This window comes from Copadichromis virginalis, linkage group LG9 (genome assembly GCF_057382275.1).
Source record: "Copadichromis virginalis isolate Kocher_CV1m ecotype Utaka linkage group LG9, C_Virginalis_male_GT1.1, whole genome shotgun sequence".
Lineage (NCBI taxonomy): Eukaryota > Metazoa > Chordata > Actinopteri > Cichliformes > Cichlidae > Copadichromis > Copadichromis virginalis.
The window spans coordinates 23126287-23148594 of NC_140626.1; the positions used below are offsets into that span (position 1 = coordinate 23126287).

At 40.1% G+C, this 22308-nt stretch overlaps 1 protein-coding gene across 1 annotated transcript in view; it reads left to right on the top strand.

Moving 5' to 3' along the window:
- The window catches only part of dlgap1b (discs, large (Drosophila) homolog-associated protein 1b), a 98765-nt gene that overhangs the window by 15233 nt on the left and 61224 nt on the right, over positions 1-22308 (top strand). Inside the window, exon 2 of the mRNA XM_085468259.1 lies at positions 20908-20993. The gene's annotated coding sequence lies outside the window, so the exon portion shown is untranslated. The remainder of the gene's footprint in view (positions 1-20907; positions 20994-22308) is intronic.

Below are 22308 nucleotides of genomic sequence, written 5' to 3' on the forward strand. Positions count from 1 at the left end.
TCTAATTAAGCTATTGTTTCTTGCCAACCGTTAATTCTGATAGTTTTATTCTCTTGATAGTCAAAAATGGAATAAATTAATTGAATGTTTACATGGCAAATGAGGACGCCAATGTCATTAACACATTAAAAGAACACCATTCACCATATTTAACCTTTTTACAGCAACCTGCAAAACGTCTGCCAACTGGACAGCTAACGTAATAGGATAGCTAACAATCAATGTGTGTCTATTGATTTAAGCACAGCCCCAATACAGCCAGACCACACAGTAGTGATGCATCAACATCCTCTGATTGCCCTTAAGCAAATGTCAATAAAAATAATTAACTGACTATTCTGTATTAGTCAAGAAGAAGAAGAAATGCACTACATCTGTTGTTATTAGACTCTTTAATCTGCTGTTTAAGTAAAATAATGGCCTACTTTTTAAATTTTTACAGCCTAATTTTTATATCTTTTGGGGTTTGGTTTTTCTCAAAGGGAAATCATTTTCTAAAGCTTTTATTTTGATAAGCATTTCAGACAAGCTCTGGCACACAGTATACAGACTTACTGCGTCAATCATTACATGGGATCATCGGATAAAATATATGCTTCTGTCTTAAATTTCATCTTGCACTGCAGTTTTGGCTTTTTTGCGTGTCCTTAATGATGATTTTTCAGGATCATATTGTGTGTTGCAATCGGATCAGCCCGCTGAAGGTTATATTCTATACTCTTTATTCTGTGTGTTTTGCACATCTAGTCAGCATTTCTATGCATATTTAATCATTTACTTGAATCTTTGTGTTGTTCTTTGATGGGAATCCTGTAAGCCCGATGCAGGATAGTGGGGAACTAGACAGGTTTGTGTCCAGTTTAGTCGACATTTAGATCAGCAAATAACTGTCAGGCAGTGGAAGCATTCCTGCTTGTCAGTGTAATGCTGCTGGCTCCTGGGACCACGGTCTACTCAGGTGATGGCACTTACTATAAGTCCGATGATATAACTGCCACACTTGCTGCCAACTATAACCTACACTCGACCCATCTCGACTCCTCTCTCAGCTTCTTTGGCACAGCTGGGCATGAGGAGAGTGGATAGCATAGAAGAGTTGGACACTGAGTCATCAAAATTTAAGTGCAGTCAAACACGTTCATGTTGGCATATTATAAAAAGACACACAAGGCCTGTAGAAGTCCAGTTCTGAAGTCTTTAAAAGGCTTAATCGAACAACTATTGCTTGAATTTTTATTGAATTATTCATCTGAGGACTATTTAATCTCTAACTATGCGGCCTATGTAGCATTTAATATCATTACAGATTTCTAGAACCGACTGATGGGTCTATGGAAAAATAACATCAGTCAATAACATGACTGAGACATGGAGACATGCACTGCCTTTTTGTAAATGTTATATGTATGAGCTTATGCACCTGGTTGTGTAGTATTCTCGCTAAGCCTTAGTTTGTTCAGCATGTGTAATCCCCTTAAAGTCCCCACTGATAGCCTGACTACTTTCACTTCAGATTAGCTGAGGTAGAGATCAAGAAGTGCCCCTCTCACCAGCATCTAGGACGACACATGGTTCCTTACAATGAAACTAGCTTCACGTAGTGTGCAGCTATAGAGTTGGACAGGGAATACAAAATAGATGCAGAATATAAAATTCATATGCTGTGTATGGTTGTGTTTATAATTATTCCTTGAAGTCAGTTCCGGTGCACATCTGTATTCATTCTCACACACACTGGAATCTGCTTTGCATTCTTGCATTTGGTCTGTTTGGACATATAAGTATACTTTTCATATTGCAAAAAATAGTTATGTAGGCGTGATAAAAAAGATGTTTTTCCTTAAAGAAGCCCAAGCATCTTTTCTGATGAGCTATGCTTTTTTTTTGTCTTTTTTTTTTCAGTAAGCCCAAGTGTGATCCCACGCTGCATTAATTGTGTAACTCGCAGAGAGTTGTGAACAATTATACACGAGCTAACAAGTTAATGGGAGGTAGAATATAGTGTGTACACACTGATTTAATGACTTTATATGCTTCTTATGGGATTGTCTAGCGAGAGAGCGCTAGCGAGTGGCAGCCAGATGGAGGGTTGAGTGTTAGTCTGCAGGTCTGTGATTCACTCTCTGCACACAAATGCTAATGTTTGGGTTCACTGCATGTTTAAATAGACATTATCTGTTATTTATCTGGTTGGAATGATGGAGGGATGTTTAGGCTAATGAGGTTCCATAGTGAAACATTAGAATTACACCTGTTGTTGTCATGATCCCCAGGTTTTAGACCATAAGCTTTTCTTTTTTTTTAGTTCATTCTTTTAGGTTTTGAGAATCATTTGCACTTGGGGTTTGTTCCTTTTTTCTTTTGTAACATAGGTTATATTGTTTATATTTTTCCTGTATGCCATTTATATTTTCTAGCAGTCTCTGTTTGTATGTCTTCCTCTAAGTCCTACATGTTAGGTTATGATTGGGATGGATCTCTAATATTTAGCTGTTTAGTTCTAGTCTTGTCTCTGTATTTGTCTTTTTGTCTCTCTTGTCTCCCTGTTTAGTTGTCAAGTTGTTTTTTGTTTTGTTTTTACTCATTCAGTTGTGTCTCCCTTCCGGTTTTATTTAGATAACTGTTCTTTTATCTCATGTTAGGTTTCACTTCCTTTGTCTCCTTGTGTTGATTAGTTTAAGTTAATCCTCCCAGGTGTTTCCACCTGTTACCTCTCCTCCTGGTATCTGGGATGTATGTAATTGTCTGAGCTTTCCCTTGTCTTTTCACATTGTCCCCCATATCTGTGTGTCATCTTGCCCAATGCTTTCTAAGATTTCTGCTATTTGGATTGCCTGCGCTGCAAATGTTTTACACTATTTGTATTCCTTTCTCCTAACAGTATTAAAGATGATTTTTTTCCAGTGTATTCCTGTCTCCCTGTTGCGACCTTACACTCCCACTTCATGCATTTGGGTCCAGAATCTGCAAAATATATAGTTAAATTATGTCATTTGTAATGTTTGTTAATTTGTAGATTTATTGTCACAAGCTAAGCATTTTTAATTCACTTGATCATAAATTCTAAACGGTTTTTCCCCAAATTTGTCAATCCAGTTTATTAGTATTAGTAAGAGAAAGTTGAGTTTGGGCAACAAACAACAAAAGCAGTGATTCAAGTACCTGGGGTAGAAAAGAATCCTCAAGGACTCCTAGACATGTTTACCATCCATCTGTTAGTCAATATCTTATGGTAACATAAAGTGAGTGGTGCTGTTATGTCTTGTTGGTTGTCTGTCCTCTTGAGGTCACTTTGTATTACTTTTTTCTTAATTTTAATTAAGAATTACATTAGATTAGAGATTAATAAGAATTAAATTTAATTAATTTACTTTAATTTTAATTCAGCAAATATTGTTAGTACAGTTTATCTACACTAGTCCTGTGGTATGTTGGTTGGTATTATGTTCTTTGGTATTAGAAAAGGCAGTTGCAATTATGTGAGTGTTGTACTTTACTCTTTGTGACGCCCACAGCCAATACCAGGAATGATTTTATATTTGTATTAATACACACATTAATATGGACAGCAGTCTCCATCATGGTGGTCCATTGTTAGCTACACTCAACACCACACTTAGTCAAACAGACAAGAAAACACTGGAGCCCATATCATAAATTAACAATAATACTGAGGTACCCAAACAAAATAATTACAATAACTGTTATAACACTGTAATTTAACACACTAACATCCACACGAACGATGCCAGTCTTTGCACGAGTTGCCCCTCCCCTCGGGCCACTACAGTACTTTTCATTTTTTAAAATGCTTTCTTAATCGCTTCATTGTCAAGACTCATAATCAAGACAGAAAAAGTATAAACTCATAACAGTTCAGCTGCGCCTCCCATGCCTCTGAATGGCTAAGCTAAGCTACCTGCGCCTGGCTCTGGTAATTAACACAGAGACCTGGGATTAGTTTTAATGCTTTCATCAAATTCAGCAGCAAGAAGGAATATAAACATATTTTTCAAAATATAGAACTATTTCTTTTAAGCATACCTAAACATTAACTAGCATAAAAGTATAAGGAAGAGCAGAAAAATATAACCTATAGCGTTTTATTCAAACAAGTAAATTACAGTTTTGCTCGGATGGTGGCAGTCCACCGGTGCACTGGGGCACAGTAATATTAATGTGCAAGGTAGTTGCAGGAAATTTAAGAGATAACTGAGGAAAGTGGAGCGGGAGTATGAACATAGTGCCTTAAGCCAAATGAGCTACTGTACAAGGACGTGTGCAGAGTAGTGCAAAATTATGCAAACAGTGTTGCATAATTATTGCAGTTTATCACAGTGAGAGAACAGGTTTTAATGTTTTATTAATCTGCTTAGTTGATAATGGTGTGATGGGCTTTTTTTTTTTTATTAGCAAGAATGTTGGTCACATTGTGATACTCTTATTTATTCAATCACTGTTAATTGAACTATTATGCTAAATTGATGTTTGGGTTGATTATTATTATCTTTCTGAGAACATTGTAAACAAACCTTGTCTCACCTGGCTTCCTCTGCTATAACAAGTCAGAATGAAAAAGGTCCATTGTATTCAATTAGCTAACTGCAGTGCTGCGCAAATGACACCATGATTGTAGTTATTCTAAAATGATGGCTGAAAACAATAGGAGCATATTGTTATTTTACATATGGGACTCACAATGTGTTATCACATAGATTGTACAGCAGTAAAGTGCCACTGTTGTCTCTAGTCTTTCATTGCAAAATGAGTCCATAAAATGCAGGAAATTCATAATTTTACAGTTTGTTATTATTGACATCTATTTGCATAGAATGGCAAGTTTGCATGATGGTAGTGAGACCAGATATGTTGTATCGGTTGCACACAGTGCTGCTGAAATAAAGTGGCTGAAAAAAAGGACCTGGGATTAGTATTGGGAGTGGGAGTGGCAACAAAGGACAGGAATAGTAATGAGTACATCAGAGGGGCAGCTCATGTTCCACAGTTCAAGGATAAAGGGTTGAAATTTAGTTGCTTTAGACACGTGCTAAAGAAACATAATAGATATGCTGGACAAGAGTGAAAGCGGTAGTTTATGGAAGTAGTGAGGGAGCAGTAGGTGTGCATGTGTGGACATAAATTGTAGCTTTTCTTATGAGGAAATTCTTTTAGGTTTTGAGAACCTAATAATGTGGAATGTCTTAAATTGAACATGACAAATTCTCCCTTACATAAAAGGTTAAAGTTGGCTTCTTGGTTTTATGTGTTTTTAAGATCTATTTAGCCATTCATCCATTTTCCTTCCACTTGTCCAGTTCGGGGGCACAGAGAGGCTGGAGTCTATCACAGCCCCATCACAACAGTCTCACATTTATACCTACAGCCAAACTAGCATTTTTCCTTTTTCTTCTTCTTTGTACCGGTGAAGGAAGATAGAGATTCCGCCCAAACATACAAATCCCAGCCTGGATTTGGACCCAGGACCTTGTTGCTGTGAGGCAACAATGCTAACTGCTGCATCACTGAGCTGCCCTGATGCTTTCATTATACAAGCAAGATGTTTGTTCTTGATGATGTTTTGTTCTCGTGGTTATTGATGCTTTTGTGTTTGGGTTGTAAAGGTTACGTCTGTGTGGTGAGGAAACCATGGGATTCTCGAGAGACAATAAGTGTGTACTACAGGGCATGCTATGCTTTATTACACTGTATTCAGCCTGCCAGCGAGAGCAAAGCTGTGTCAGAGAAATGTGATTACATGTAACAGAGTACTCGAGCCAAACGAATTGTAGCTTTTCTACGGCATTTAATACCTTGTCTCATAACAGTGCAAAATTACTCAGTGCTTGCTTGATGTTATATTCCTTGGGTATAAAAAAACCCCAAAAACACACATTATTATCCTCTCTCATTTTTCATGTGGTCTTTCAATTTTGCTGAAGATTATAAAACTCTGGCTTTCTCAAATGCCGACCTATATCCCTGACAGACCGTGTTTTGTGTCCAATAGTTTCCCTTTTTTGATCTAATCTGTTTGTTCTTTTGTGGGGCCTCTGACCTGTATGATACATCTGTCTCTCAGCTGTAACTCATCCAAGTGGCAGTCCAGATGCTCATTCAGTCCCACTTTGCTTGCTGCGGATGACATGAGGGTTTTTCGCTCTCACTCTCTCTGCCAGGCTCACTCCATGTCAGGGTTTAACAGTGTGGTTAAAGATATGCTATGCTTGCTGCCCTACAGTATAGATAGAGTTTTGCACTTTTACACAAGCTCAGTGATGTGATGTTTACTTCCTTCAGCTTGGTAGGTCTGTGTGAGAACTGTCTGTTTCTCTCTTTCATCCAATCAGTTTATTCAAAACAGCAGAAACGCTGAGTTGCGTAACCTTAAAAAGTCAAGGAAATCTCAGTGAATTATACTTCTCAAGAGGATGTTGCAGTTATGCAAGCACTTTTATGAATTCAAAGGATTAAGTGTTTTTTCAAATAACCGTTCTCTCTCAGTTTATGTTTGGGCAATACATGAAAAACAAGTGAAAAAAAACCTAAACAGTACAGCATAGAACACTTTGGCACAATTAAATAAACAGCTTCTGACAATCAAACACCTTCTGTTGTTTGGTAGTGTGTGTGCATGTGTGTGTATGTGCGTGTGTGTCAATAATCCAGCCTGGCAAAGACGTCCCAGAGTTACTTATCACTTTGCTCTTTGTGGTCTGCTCTGGCCACAAAAGCATTAGCTCAAGATGCAAAGCATTTCAAGTCATCTCTGCAATGGAGTGACATTTCTCAGAATATTTGACTCATGAACGCACCACCTTCTGGGTTGCGACTGGTGTTTACCTCTGATGTCGCTGACCAGACAAATTGAATAATGTACAATACAGTCAGACATAAAAATGTTAATTGTGGTCGATTTAGTGGTAAAATACGGAGTTTCAATAGTTTACATTATGGAGGTAATGGTTATTGTGAAAACATACTCTAACTGGTTAGTTCATTAGGCACATCTGTTCAATTTCTTTTTAACACAAATATCTAATCAGCCAATCAATTCCCCTTTGCAGCAGCAGCAATTTCTTACATATAGGCATGGAGACATGGTCAAAATGACCTACTGAATTCAAACTGAGCATCAGAATAGGTAAGAAATGTCATTTAAGTGTCTTTGAATGTGGTCTGGTTGATGCTGACAGACAGGCTGGTTTGAGTATTTCTGAAATTGCTGATCTACAACAGTTCTCGGTAGGGCTGTGCGATATGAACAAAATCTCATATCCCGATATAAGAATTCTATCGTCCGATAACGATATAAATCACAAAAATGTAACATTTTCTGTAAATTACGTGAATCTCGGGCAGCTCGACTTGTGTGAAGTGTTTCCAGCTGCACGTCATGTAGCTGGAGTCGAGTGTTTTAACTGATGCATGAAACGATACGTTTTTAGGCATAAGTTGTAAAGGCCGCCGTTTTCTTTGTGAGTATTTATTACACGGCGTGCTGCGGGGAAAAGCCTGTTCTAACGTTTGAGTCTAAGGTTTATTTTTTAGCACCTGGCGGCTCTTTTAATTCTCATCCGTAAATAATCTGCTCTTTCACGTGATTCAGTTTATTTTGAAAAGTCTCAACAGGATCTTGAGCTTTATTGTGAAAGGTTTATGTGGAACATAAACAAGCGGACATGGTGTTACCGTCGTTGTTACTAACCACAACGCATAAAAACAGGTGCTTGTCCGTCAGTGTGGTTATATTACATATAAGAGAAAGAGAGAAAGAAGAAATTCATATAGCCACTACAGTGACCATCAAAAGGATGAAAAAATATTGCCGTAAACAGTTTATTTTGCGACACCACGAAACAAACGATAGCGTAAAATGAAACATAGACGTTTTTATATCATCTGATATATATCGTTATATCGAACAGCCCTAGTTCTAGTAGTTCTCTAGGTAAAAAATACCTTGTTGATACCAGAGGTCAGAGGACAATGACCAGACTGCTTTGAGCTTATAGAACGGTATCAGTAACTCAGATAACCACTTTTTACAACAAAGGCATGCACAAGGACATCTCTGAACCCACATTACATTCAACCTTCAAGCAGATGGGAAACACCGGGTGCTACTCCTGTCGACTAAGAACAGGAAACACAGTGTACCCATCTTCTAATAGCCAGATCAAAGCTTAGATCATCTCAATGGGTTTTTTGAACCTGACAGTGAGTCACAGTACACAAATTGGTCTCCACAGTCATGGGATCTCAAGAGCACTTTGGGCATGTGGTGGAATAAAAAGGTTCAGTCATTTCCTAAAACAAATGAGCACTTGTAACGTGTAAATAGTGCATTTTAAGTAATAATTTCCCTTTGCAGAACTGAGGCCCATTACTTTGATTTTAATTTTCTGAGTAGGATTCATGATTTTATTGTATTCAAATACAAACTCTTCCATTTTTACAGAGCCTTAGTTCAATGTACTCCTGCTTTCAACCCACCCATTTTCTGATTATAGACCTTGGACAAGGAATAATTTGCCATAAGGTCTTTACTTAGGTACAATTACACCCATTAATGATGGACATCATAATGGATGTGGTGAAGGAGGATTTTTTTTGATAGCCCACTGCTCTTTTTGTTGTAGATTTGTGTATATCAGGTTGCATGTCCTGCATTTAAATATGTTATGTAATTGTACAGCTGCTACCTTGACCAGATATCTCTTGTAAACAATATTTCGATCTCAGTGGGACTTCCAGGTAAAACAAAGGTAAAATAAACAATGAAGACATTATTCAGTTTCTGCTTACAACCAGTACTTGGCAGCTGTACAACACTGAACATAGCAGAGCCCTTGTTGTGATATCTAACCCTTTATCTCACAGTGCCAGGAGCTACTTTTAACCACCACAAATTGTTAAAGAGATTTTCACAACAAAGAAGTTTATATTCTGGAAAATTGTACTATCATAGTCACCATCTCTTTTTCACGTCCCCTACTGTCTCTTGCTCTTGGCGAAAAAAAAAAAAAAATCCACCCCGAGTTTCTTGCATGTGTCTACTTCAGAAAATGTTGTATTTTCTTGTGGTGTGAGGAGGAGAGGGCACCTTTGTGCACATACTTCTTAATATTCCCATTTTGCTCCATTTATCATCTCTTCAAAGCATTACAGAGTCTTGAGCTATGGGGTAGATACATTAAAATGCATCAAAATCAACGTATTTCCTGAATACCAAGAGATCTGTCTGTGAAGAGTAAAAAACCTCACATAGCTGTGTTCTTTCACTTTACTGGCATGTGTCCAGGACTTTCAATCAATTCCTTCACAGCAAGGACTCTGAAAGAAATTAAATTAGGTCCTGGGCATTGAACCACAGTTTCTCAATTGGTACAGAATTTGTTCACATTGATTTGGCCTGATTGGAGTCCCAGGCTTGTGTTTCCACTTAATCACTGAGCACGCCCATCTCTCGAACCACTATTTGCATGCACCCTTCCCCTCCGCTCATGTCAGTCATTCACAGCCCATGGTAACCTCGGGAATTTGCATGAACTCACTGGCCTGGACTTTTGCTGAGCCACTATTGCAGCTTCCGTTGCTGCAGCACAAATGTAATAATCAGATTTTGTTGTGTTGTTGTTATTATTATTATTACAGTGTCTTGTTAGAGTTAGCAATAGGCTGATGCTCTGCCAGGTCCAGAAAATTGTCCTCTGGTTACAAAAAAAAAATGTTCTGATAGATCGCTGTTGTTATTCTGACTGAGCACTGGCAAGTGATAGAGTGAAAAAAGAAGAAGCTTGGGAAAGACAGACAAAATTGTCTCCAGGGAAAGTAAAGTGAGGACAGGAAAGAACACAGATTATGCATGAGAGCGAACAAAAGAGTGGAAGAAAGTAGGGAAGAAAAGATTGCGAATAAGGTTGTGGGGGCAATAAGCTTGGAAAACGAGCGACAGAAAGAAGATAAGAGAAACGGTTATGAATGGAGAGGCAGAGACGAGTGGAGAGCTATGACAAAACAGCTTTTCTCACTCCCTCTACTTCTGTCTCTCAAAGCTAAGGCCTTGGAGGCGAGTCCAGTTTATTTATAATTTTTCTTTTTGTCTGTTGAATTAATGCTGAATTTATTGGAAATGTGCAACATTTTATAGACCTGCACTTGACCTTTCGGAATTTATTAAAGCATCACAGATTAAGCATTTATATAACATATGTAAGGACGCATAAGGTGTAAGGAAGTGTATGTACTAGCATTCAGAATGCGTCCCTGACTCATGGGCAATAATTTGATTTGATTAAAGGGCATCACTACAGGTGTGCATATCTCACACAGGAGAACTGAACGCTCAGTCTTTGACAATTTGGGGAAAAAATGGGCTTTTCAAATTTCTTAATTCTGTCAGAGACTGAAAGATCAAGCTGATCAGAGCTCATATGGAGATTTTTAAAAATTCCTTCCTTGTGTCTGATGTCTGACCCAAGAGGTACACCTTGGACTCTACAGGCCTCAATCAGCATGTTAAATATCAAAGTTTGTGACAGTACAATTAGAAAAAGACTTAAAAAGTAGGGCTTGTTTGGAAGGCTTCCATGTAGAAAGTCTCTCTGAAAAGAACATGGCAGGTTAGCACGTTCTTGTTTAAAAAGTGGCATCTGAACGAGACTTCTGAATGTCTGTCCGTATTCTATAGTCGGAGAAAACCAAACAAAGCATATCAGTACAAATGCTTCATACCAGCTATCAAGCATGGTGGTGGAGCTGTGATGATTTGGACTTCTTTTATAGCCACAGGAGCTGTCAACCATGAACTCAAAGTATTCCTGGGCCAAATGTGAGGGCATCTATCTGACAGCAAAAACTTGGGGACGATGAGCCCAAGCACAGTATCAAAACTTTAACAAAATGGCTCGTAAAGAAAAGAATCAAGGTATTGCAATGGCCCAGTCAAAGTCCAGACTGCAATCCAGTAGAACCTCAATCCACCCTGCTGTGGTGAGACCTTAAGAGAGCTGTGACAAGAATAAACTTGTCACAGCTCTGTACTTAATGTTTCACATGACTGTACGTGTTGTGTGCCACATTAACTGTATGAAATTGTTTAACAGTGGAAATAGTAACACTTACCTAAAGGCAAAGAGAAAGAAATAGTCCGCAGGGCTGTGTTATGCTACCAATCACCATCTACTCAGTCAGACTGTAAGGTGGAGAACTGTATAGAGTGATTGGTGCTTTATGCTTTTCTCTATCACAGTGGTGTTCACTTTACTTTAAGATAGGGCTGCCACGATTAGTCGACTAGTCACGATTACGTCGACTATCAAAATCGTCGACGACTGATTTAATAGTCGACGCGTCGTTTGAAGCTTTGTAAGATCACAAAAGACGCAGGAATAATAGCAGGATTTAAGAGTGTAATAACGGACTGAAACAGAAGATGGCAGCACTGCATGTACAAGGATGCCAGCTGCCCTTAAACCCCGAAGAAGAAGAAGCTCTGTCCCAGAATTCATAGCGCCCGGCTCAGTTTCCAATAATGGCGGCAGCTAGTTAGTTTTAATATTACTCTTATTATTCTTTCTGGGTCACAAAATAAACGTTTAATATATTTTCAGGCGAGAATGTAGCTGTGTAAACCTCAAATATCTACTCAGTTTATCAAGACACCACATATTTTCAAAAGCGCTCCGACGTTTTCGGAGACCTCTGTTACCCGCTAGCTCGATAGCTAACCGGGGGCAAGGCTAACTAGAGCCGTGAGAACACCGGACTCCCGGCCGTCACGTAGATAACTTTAAAATGTTATTGTTTGGCTTTTTTTTTTAGTATTTTATTTGTTCCTGAGTAAATCGGTTTGGCTGAGATTAAAGTTATAGTTTTTACACAGCTGAATAAACGTCAAACAGACAGCTGATTATCAGAAGTGTGAGATGCTCCAGAATTTACTCCGGTGTCCTGTTATATTTTAGATAGCAAGGAGTTTATTAAACTTCACCGAAACAATCTGCAAGTTTAATTAAAATTTAATAAACTACCATCTTGTCTTTATTTTTAGTTAGCACCTTAAACACTTAAAGCTGTAAGCTAATGATAGTTAGATAAGAGCAGATGCTGCTGGTGCAACCTACAGCTTGTAGGTTTTACGTCCAATGGGTGATGATCTGATTAGTCGACTAATCGCAAAAATAATCGGTGACTAGTCGACTATCAGAATAATCGTTTGTGGCAGCCCTACTTTAAGACTCATTGCACTTACACAGTCAGGGATAATGCACCATATGTTCTCTTTATGCTTCCACTACATTTCAACTGCAGTTTATAGTGGATCGTTTTGGAAACTCTTCCTGCTTTGGATGCTGTTTTGGATGTTTTAGGATTTATCCCATAATATGTTTTGACATAAACTCACAAAGATGTCAAAGATAATAACAGATATAGACAGATGATAACAACAAAAGATAGCACATCGAATTTTATACCTACAGCATGCTTTCCCCCGTGTAGTCAAAGATACATTCATGCTTGGATCTATCAAGAATCAACAGTTGGATAAGGAAGCAATCTTAAATCTAATTTTTCAACTCTACTCTTCTCTCTGGATAGCTTTAAGAGAGGTACTAAATTTAAAACTAGTTGCATAAATATGGTGACATCCCACAAAACTGGAATCAGTTGAAATATTGGTGTTACAGATAAGTATATAAAGAAGTAATTTTAAAAAAGAGATTTAGAAGTTGCGTGCAATATGACACAAATAAGCTCCAGCTGTAAAATAAAACTTCTGTCACTTGTAAATAAGCTTGTATCATTCATGGTAAATAAGCTTGTTATCTCAGACGGCACACAACAAAAGCTTCTACAGTAAGGATTCAAACATCGTCTTGATTCTCCGTCCTCTATTCCATGCATCTTCACACATACTGATGTACGCACAAACACACACGCACAAACACACACGCACAAACACCTGCTTTTTAATAAATGAGTACCTGTCATCAGTGTGCGGTTCTCACATTACAGCACTGTGAATTCATTAAGTGTGCCCTTTGGAAGTCCAACGAGCCAGGTGGGGTGCCGTCAAGCCTCCCGCCTTGCCTCACAATCACGCCCAGCATTTCAATTGCAAATACTGTACACATCTCAGTGCCCTTGTAAAAACACACATTCACAGTCATGCACATGTGTCTATACATCTAGCCATGCTTCACGCTTAACCCACATCAAAATGTTTACCCTGCATCTGTCTCACTGGACAGTAGCGATAACACAGGCTTGTCTATATTTCAGAGCAGCTGAGGTATTTTTGTATGCACTGAAAAAATGACTGAAACTTTAACCTTGAAAGATGCATCCTGGTTAGTTTAGTCATCCCCTCGATTAATTCAGAATGTGGAATTATTTTAATCATACAGAGATTTGGTTGTATTTTGAATCGGATTAGTTTGTTTTCCTGCAGATAGATGAGATTCTACAAGTTCCCGTCTGACTCTCTATCATTCTTTCTTTCATTATGTAATGCATGGCCCTCTGGACTTTGAGAGATGCTTACTGTACGTGCATACATGACTGGGTTTGTAGCGTTAGGGTAAGCGCTGATAGAAAAGATGGGGTCAGAGCAAACCACTGCTTGGAATAAGTTTCCTGAGCAATGTCAGTTCAAAGTGACCTGACACGGTCTTATTGAGTCATCGCTAGTTTATGTGTAAGTGGTTGTACATGGAGGGGAGAGGGGAGGAGTTAGAGGCACTTGCGGACTGGCAAAGCTAAATCTAAATCCCCCTCTTTTCTGTCAATAATTCTCAGCTTTTTCACAACCCCCTCTAATCCTCTTTCTGACGTGAATCACCTCTATTTAGTGTCTGCACATGCTTTAAACAATCGGGCACAAGTGCACTAGCAGTTTGCTTGTGTGTATTTTTACGTGCTTCCATGCGTGTAAGTGTGACTTCCAATCTGTGCCGATCTTGATCTTCAGCATGATAATGGTCTTTGCTTTTATTTATGTGTTTCTGTGTGCTGTGTGCTAGCAGATAAGAAATACCGCAATGATTGCAGGTTGATGTTATGAGCTCGTGCTCCACAAATTCCATCATTGTCCAAAATGAGCATCAACATCAGATCTGTAGCTGACTGGTGAGAAGTCATGCTGCTGTGAAAATGTAATAAAGCAAAGAGATAATCACTGCTGAAGTTTGAATGATGGCTTTCTGTAGTGGATCTGTGCTACACTATAGTGTAGAGATTATGCACAATGCTGGCCAGGCAGGGAGCCTGCCGCTGCTGCTGACTCAGTGCAGGCATAGCTGGGGCTTGGGGGGTTAATGCAGCAGGGCCACGGGCTGATCCACAGTCCATCCTCATCTGCCAAAACTTCAAAGGATGCCCCAACAGAGTCTAAATCGCCATCTCCTCCAGTCCAGGCTCTGCAGAACACTCTCCCCTCCCCCTCAGTGCACAGGTCAAACTCAGCCTCATCTTTTATGTATTGCTTACCCCATTGATTGTGCTCTTAAGAGATTCATGAATACAGAGGGCCTATTTCCGTATCACACTCCAACATATGAAGGTTTTTTCTTTAACAAGAGATGGATTTTTCTCTCATTTGTTCATTTTTTGGGTTTGTTTCTATCTTTCTATCGCTTCTCTTCCCTATCTATGCAACCCTCTTCCACCTATTTTTGCAGGCAAGGTCGTAGTCATTTTTACTTTTGACAGACGTGTTTTGCCTATTTAACTATTTATCCCGCATACATGAATTATTCACAGTGCAGGTAGTGAATACTGTAATACTGGAGAGCTGCAGTTTACTTACAGAAAGATTAAAGGAGATGTTTAGTTGAAGTCAAACGCGTCATTTAGGTTAAATAATGTAATAAATATAACAAAGGTTATGCCGGTAACTTTTCAATGCATGTATATGGTCTTTAGGTCTTTTCTTGTGTCTAATGTATTCATTTATGTTCATCCCTTGGCTGTTTACTCATTCATGAATACATATATTGCTCCATTTTTAACAAGCCAACCCTCCCCCCATCTGTCTGTTTGTGTACCTGGGTTTTAGTGATGTGTGTGTTATGCACCCCAGCAGAGTGTGAAATTGAAATTCTCATCTTTTCTGACAGAGAAGAGAGGGCACAGAAGATGTGAAATCTCATCTTTGACTTAAGTTTTTGCTATAATGTTTTTTAGTGGTACAGTATTCATACCAAAAACATTGTGTGGTTGAGAAGTTCCTTCATAAACATTTCATATTATAAATGTGTTACTATAAAAATTGTAGCGTATCTATGTCTGTTCCCTAACTCCTCGTAGATACGTTAATCAATCTGGATGAAATTTATAGCGTAAACTACCAGGATACCAGGATTATCAACATGTATATTAGGTTCCACTTTAGCTCAGTAGGGTGAGCAGGGGGCCATTGCTGCATATCTTCTGCCTGTCTCTCTCCACACTATCCTGTCTCTCTTCGCTGCTTCACTGTCTATCAACAGCAAAGAAATGCCAAAACAATAATCTTAAAATAGAATCTTTATAGAAACTAAATATACATGTAGTAGCTCATCTCAAAATGAACAGTGACATTGTACGTGTCTACATTACGTCTACGTATACGTTGCTCTTGGTAAATAACTGTCACTAAAACATTTTTAGAACAGTGTCTCTGGAATTTGTTGTTATGCATATCTGTAAATAAGTGTCCATCACGGACTGACACTAATACTAACAGTTTAAGACTTTGTCTCATATATGAATAAGTAGCTTACAAAAAAGAGCAAAAAATTTTTTTGATGTCTCACTGTTTGCATTTATGTAATGAGGATAAAAGCATATTATGATAAATTAGTCTGCTTTTTCATATATGAGCATAGTGAACAAGCAGACATTAAAATATAGTTTTTATGTCCTACATGGAAAAATATTTAATAAAGTACTTCATGGTTTGAATTTGGTGTTCAAGATCATTTTACGTGTGGATAATTCCATCTAATTCTTAACACTCATTTAGCACCAGACCTCAGAATTAGTCTATGATTGGAGCTAAAATGTTTGATAAGCACAGCTTGCTCAGCTGGTTTTATAGGTCAGGTTCTTGATTAGTTTTTATCATACCTGAAGGGCAGAAGTTTTTTTTGTTTCCATTAGTAGGTTTAGATCTGCAGAAATAAAAATATAAATCAGGGTTTGATCAAGGGTTAGTTCTTGAGCGTGACACTACCAGGATTTCAGATGCTGCGAGCGGACAGGACGAGAGAGAGCGGTAAGAGGAAAGGAGGGGGACTGGCAGTTTTTGTGAACGACAGATGGTGTAACCCTGGGCACATCACTGTGAAAGAACAACTCTGCAGCAGAGACATTGAGCTGTTAGCCGTTAGCATGCGTCCGTACTATCTGCCCCGGGAATTCTCGCATGTTATCGCAATAACAGCGTATGTCCCCCCCTCGGCCAACGCGGATGCAGCCTGTGACACTCTCCACTCAGTGGTCAGCAGACTGCAAACACAATCTCCGAGAGCCCTTCTCATAATATCAGGGGACTTCAATCATGCCTCTTTGGACTCCACACTGCCCACCTTCACCCAGTATGTGACCTGCTCAACCAGAGACAATAAAACACTGGACTTACTGTATGCCAATGCTGAAGAGGCATACAGTTCATCACCTCTCCCTCCACTGGGCAAATCTGACCACAACCTGGTGCACCTTGTCCCTGTGTATGAGCCCTTAGTGCGCAGGGTGCCACCAGCCACCCGCACAGTGCAGAGATGGTCAGAGGAGAGCGAGGAGGCTCTTAAGGACTGTTTTGAGTCGACTGTGTGGGAGGTGATCTGTGACGACCATGGAGAGGACATCGACAGCCTTACTACATGCATTACTGACTATATTAATTTCTGTGTGGATAACACCGTACCTACCAGGACTGTACGGTGTTTCTCCAACAACAAACCTTGGATTACCCCAGAAATTAAAGCTGTCCTCAAGCAGAAGAGGAGGGCCTTCAAATCCAAAGACAAAGAGGAGTTGAAAAGGGTGCAGAGAGAGTTGAGGGGACTGATAAGGAATGGGAAGGACAGCTACAGGCAGAAGATGGAGAACCAGCTTCAGCAAAACAACGTTGGTGAAGTCTGGAGAGGCCTCAGAACCATCTCAGGCCACAAACAGCAGAACTCTCTGCCTGGGAGGGATGTGAGGTGGGCAAATGAACTGAATCATTTCTTCAACAGATTTGATTCAACCATGAGACAGTCTACAACATCGGCTGCAGACTCACCCACCCCCACTGCTGCTGTTCCACCTCTGACACCTCAGACACTTCACACCTCCTCTATTCACCCTGCTCACTCCCCCCCACCCCCAACAACAGCATCCAATACACACTCAACACAAGGCTCCAGCCTGTCTCTCTCAACCACCCAGGTTAGGAGGGAACTGAGGAGGATTAAAGCCAAGAAGGCAGCGGGCCCAGATGGCATCAGCTCGAGGGTCGTCAGGTCCTGCGCGGACCAACTGTGTGGGGTGATGGAGCACCTCTTCAACCTGAGCCTGAGGTTGGGAAGAGTCCCACAGCTCTGGAAAACCTCCTGTGTTGTACCAGTGCCAAAGACTTCACGCCCCAAGGACCTCAACAGCTACAGGCCGGTGGCTCTGACATCCCACCTGATGAAGACCCTGGAGCGGTTGGTCCTGGCTCAGCTTCGGCGCCTAACAAGCTCATCACTGGACCCACTTCAGTTTGCCTACCAGCCTGGCATTGGCGCGGATGATGCCGTCATTCACCTCCTACATCGTTCCCTCGCTCACCTGGAGACCGCTGGAAGCACTGTGAGAATCATGTTCTTTGATTTCTCCAGTGCCTTCAACACTATTCTTCCCTCGGTTCTGAAGGACAAGCTGGAGAACTCTGGAGTGGACCATCACCTCACTACCTGGATTTTGGACTACCTCACCGACCGACCACAGTATGTGAGGACTCAGGGCTGTGTGTCGGACAGGGTCGTCTGCAGTACGGGGGCCCCACAGGGAACGGTTCTGGCTCCGTTCCTCTTCACCATCTACACTGCAGACTTCTCCCACAATTCCACCCAGTGCTTCCTGCAGAAGTTCTCTGATGACTCTGCAATAGTCGGCCTCATCACTGATGGGGACGACAAGGAGTACAGAGGACTGACTCAAGACTTTGTGGACTGGTGCCAGCTGAACTACCTCCAGATCAACGCCAGTAAAACCAAGGAGCTGGTGGTAGACTTCCGCAGGCACAAGCATTCTCCACTGCAACCACTGAACATCCAGGGTATGGACATTGAGGCTGTGGACAGCTACAGGTACCTTGGTGTTCATCTGAACAACAGACTGGACTGGACTCATAACTCAGACGCCCTCTACAGGAAAGGGCAGAGCAGGCTGTACCTGCTGCGGAGACTCAGGTCGTTTGGGGTGGAGGGCCCACTCCTGAAGACCTTCTATGACTCTGTGGTGGCTTCTGCTATCTTTTATGGTGTGGTCTGCTGGGGCGGCAGCATCTCTGCTGGGGACAGGAAGAGACTGAACAGGGTGATCCGAAGGGCCAGCTCTGTTCTAGGATGCCCTCTGGACCCAGTGGAGGTGGTGAGTGACATGAGAATGGCGGCTAAGCTGTCATCCCTGTTGGACAACGTCTCCCACCCCATGCAGCAGACTGTGACAGCACTGAGCAGCTCCTTCAGTGGGAGACTGCGGCACCCACGGTGTGGGACGGAGAGATTTCGCAGGTCTTTCCTCCCCACTGCTGTCAGACTCCACAACAAAGACTTTAACTGAACAAACACACACATCCACACATGTGCAATAACACTAAATGCAATAATCTTTTCTGGCATCGTTGTATTTTTACTCAGTTGTATATAGCATTCGTATTCTATTTTTATCTTATTGTATATTTTTATTCTATTTTATTCTACTGTATATAGTATATTATTTTATTCTATTCTGTACAGCTGTGTACTGTATTTATTCTTATTGTATTCTAATTTTTGCCTCATAACTTTTGCACTGTCCACTTCCTGCTGTGACAAAACAAATTTCCCACGTGTGGGACTAATAAAGGTTATCTTATCTTATCTTATCTTATCTTATCTTGGTCTGTTATTCTTTAACATTACATGCTCCTAGTTGGTACTATCGTAAACAATCATGACATTAACTTGTGGATGTCTAGAAACCTTTTTGTAACTCAACAGAGATGAAATGGAAATATTTGTTGTTGGTTTAAAAAATTTCCTAAGGTAGTAATTAACATGTAGTTTACATGTCAGGAACCTTGGCATTGTTTTGGTTAATGGTTTCAGTTTTGATAGCCATTTAAATAAGATTACCAGAACTGCTTTCTAACATTTAAACATGTCAAAAGTTGGAGAATCATTATCTCCAACTTACTTTTGTTCAAAACAGAATTACCACTAAAACCCTTCTCTTATGTCATGAAGCTCCCAGTGGTTTGGCCCTCGCCAGTAGGTCTCTGAATTGGTCAGTGTACACCAACCAGACCTCTCAGGTCATCAAGTGCACATCTTTTAGCTGCTCCTAGAATTAGATCTCAGTGTGCTGAGGATGCTTTCAGTTGTTGTGCTCCAGTTTGTTGGAAGAAGCTGCCCGCTGCCCTGAGGTCAGTTAGAACTGTCTATTCAAAAACAAACTTAAAACCTTTTTTATTCTCACAGACTTGTATTTAATTGTGTGTTTGTGTGTTGTGTTATGAAATGTGCTATATACATGCAATATCATATTGCTAAGTTATTTAATTTACATGTTTAACTTAGCTGTCTGGCATGGTAGAAATAATCTTTTCTGTATTCAGGCAAGTCAAAAATGACCTTATACACTTACTTAGCATTTGTTTAAGCTCGTGAATCCCTTGGTCATTAACCAACACAAAAAACCACAATGAAGAGAATATGATTTATTCCACTTCTGCACCAAATTCTAATGAACTTTTCATTACCACCCTGTTTGGAGCATCCACACATCCTTGTCATGTAAAGCAGACCTAAAGCCCCCTGGAGTGTTGGTGCCCTCGCCCTGACCTGTGTCTGTGCGAGTGGGTGTATGTCCAGCCTGTCCAAACCAAGTCCCACCCGGCGAGCGTCAGACAGACCACCATCTGTTCCATGCCCTCGCAATGAACTCCCTGCCACATCCTCTTCATCACCTTCATGGAATATCAGAAAAGAGATGCTTTCTAGAAACCTAATTTGCAAAAGCTTTGTTGATTCTCAAAAGCATAGTGACTCTAGTTTGACAGGATATTACAAGGAAGGAATATTTACTAAAAACACATCTCACTGTTGTTCTTTTTCCATACATAAACCTTTCTTTAAAACTTTTCAGAAGCTGAAAAAGAGTATAGGTGATCTGCACACTCTGCTTTTCAATATTAGAGAGTAGTTACCCTGAAACAAAGACTGTTTTCACCCTCCCTCAAAACACCTCAAGGATTTAACGCACTAGATTAAATAAGCACAAATAGGCTTAAAATGAATTCTGCATATCTCCTCCCTCTTTCCTGAAACACAGCTCCCCAAAAGATGAGTTTTAGGCTGAAAACAAGCATGTTAGTGCTGTGATTTTACAGCCAAACAACACGGGGCTTAGTTGATTATGCACACAGTCATTTAATGTCTTAAGCCAACCACTCTGTCCAAAGAAGACTAGAGTTTTCTTATTGGTTCTACAAAAAGGGGGAATGATTTGTGCATTAATTTAATTTTTTATTACATTATTTGTTGTATGTCTGAAGTGAACCTAGAAAAAGAGCAGAGAGCAGCAGCACAGCATGAGCACATGGCACAGGGACCAGCACGTTAGCCAGCAGAGCACCACAGGAGTGTTTTCATATGTTATAAATTCATTCTGACTCTTTTTATTCACTTCAAGGTGGAGAAATGTGCATACGCAGACAACAAGGGGTGTGGAATTAAGCACAGGAGAGAAAAGATGCCGAAGATGAAGCAGTAAAGAAGGTGAGTTACATTTTAAATGTTTGTTCTCCACTGAATCATTATATTGAACAAAGTGCTGCTATAAGCAGCTTTGGATGCACCTTTATTATTGCACCATGGCCAGTGACCACTTAGAAAGTGGCTAAAGTAGTATAAAGAAACACCTTAACATATATAATATCAACTTTATTAAAGCTCCTTCTCAAAGCACCTGCACATTCATAATTCACGCTTGACCTTTTGCAATCACTCTTCTGCACAGCAGATATAACCTTTTAGTGCATCCTTAGTGGAAACACATCTGTCAAGATTGACAGCCTACCATCAGTGACAGCAAAAACAGAAAGAGACACAAACACAGCACAGAGTGGCTGTGGGGTGAGTGGCAGGAAAGAAGGGGGGTGATAGAAAGATGCGTAGGTGAGATGAATGGGTAAAAAAGAAAAAAGGTTTCTTTCGGGCTGCTGGATGAAAGTGTTTTTTTTTCCCTCTTTGTGTAATGATAAGTTGTTAATAGGGCTGCCATGATTAGTCGACTATCAAAATCGTCGACGACCGATTTAATAGTCAACGCGTCGTTTGAAGCTTTGTAAGATCACAAAAGACGCAGGAATAAGTAGTAGGATTTAAGAGTGTAATAACGGACTGAAACAGAAGATGGCAGCACTGCATGTACAAGGATGCCAGCTGCCGTTAAACCCCGAAGAAGTAGCTGTGTCCCAGAATTCATAGCGCGGCCCAGCTCAGTTTCCAACAATGGCGGCAGCTACTTAGTTTTAATATTACTCTTATTATTCTTTCTGGGTCACAAAATAAAGTTTAACATATTTTCAGGTGAGAATGTAGCTGTGTAAACCTCAAATATCTGCTCAGTTTATCAAGACACCGCATATTTTCAAAAGTGCTCTGACGTTTTCTGAGACGTCTGTTACCCACTAGCTCGATAGCGAGCCGGGGGCTAGGCTCACTAGAGCCTGTGAGAACACCGGACTCCCAGCAAATCGTTTTCAAACCCACCGCCGTCTTTCACTACTCGGGTGAAACATTTAATATAAGTCACTTAGATAACTTCAAAATGTTATTGTTTGGCTTTTTTTTTAGTATTTTATTTGTTCCTGAGTAAATCGGTTTGGCTGAGATTAAACTTATAGTTTTTACACAGCTGAATAAACGTCAAGCAGACAGCTGATTATCAGAAGTGTGAGATGCTGGGGAAAATACTCCGGTGTCCTGTTATATTTTAGATAGCAAGGAGTTTATTAAACCGAAACAATCTGCAAATTTCATTAAAATTTAATAAACTATCATCTTGTCTTTATTTTTAGTTACCACATAC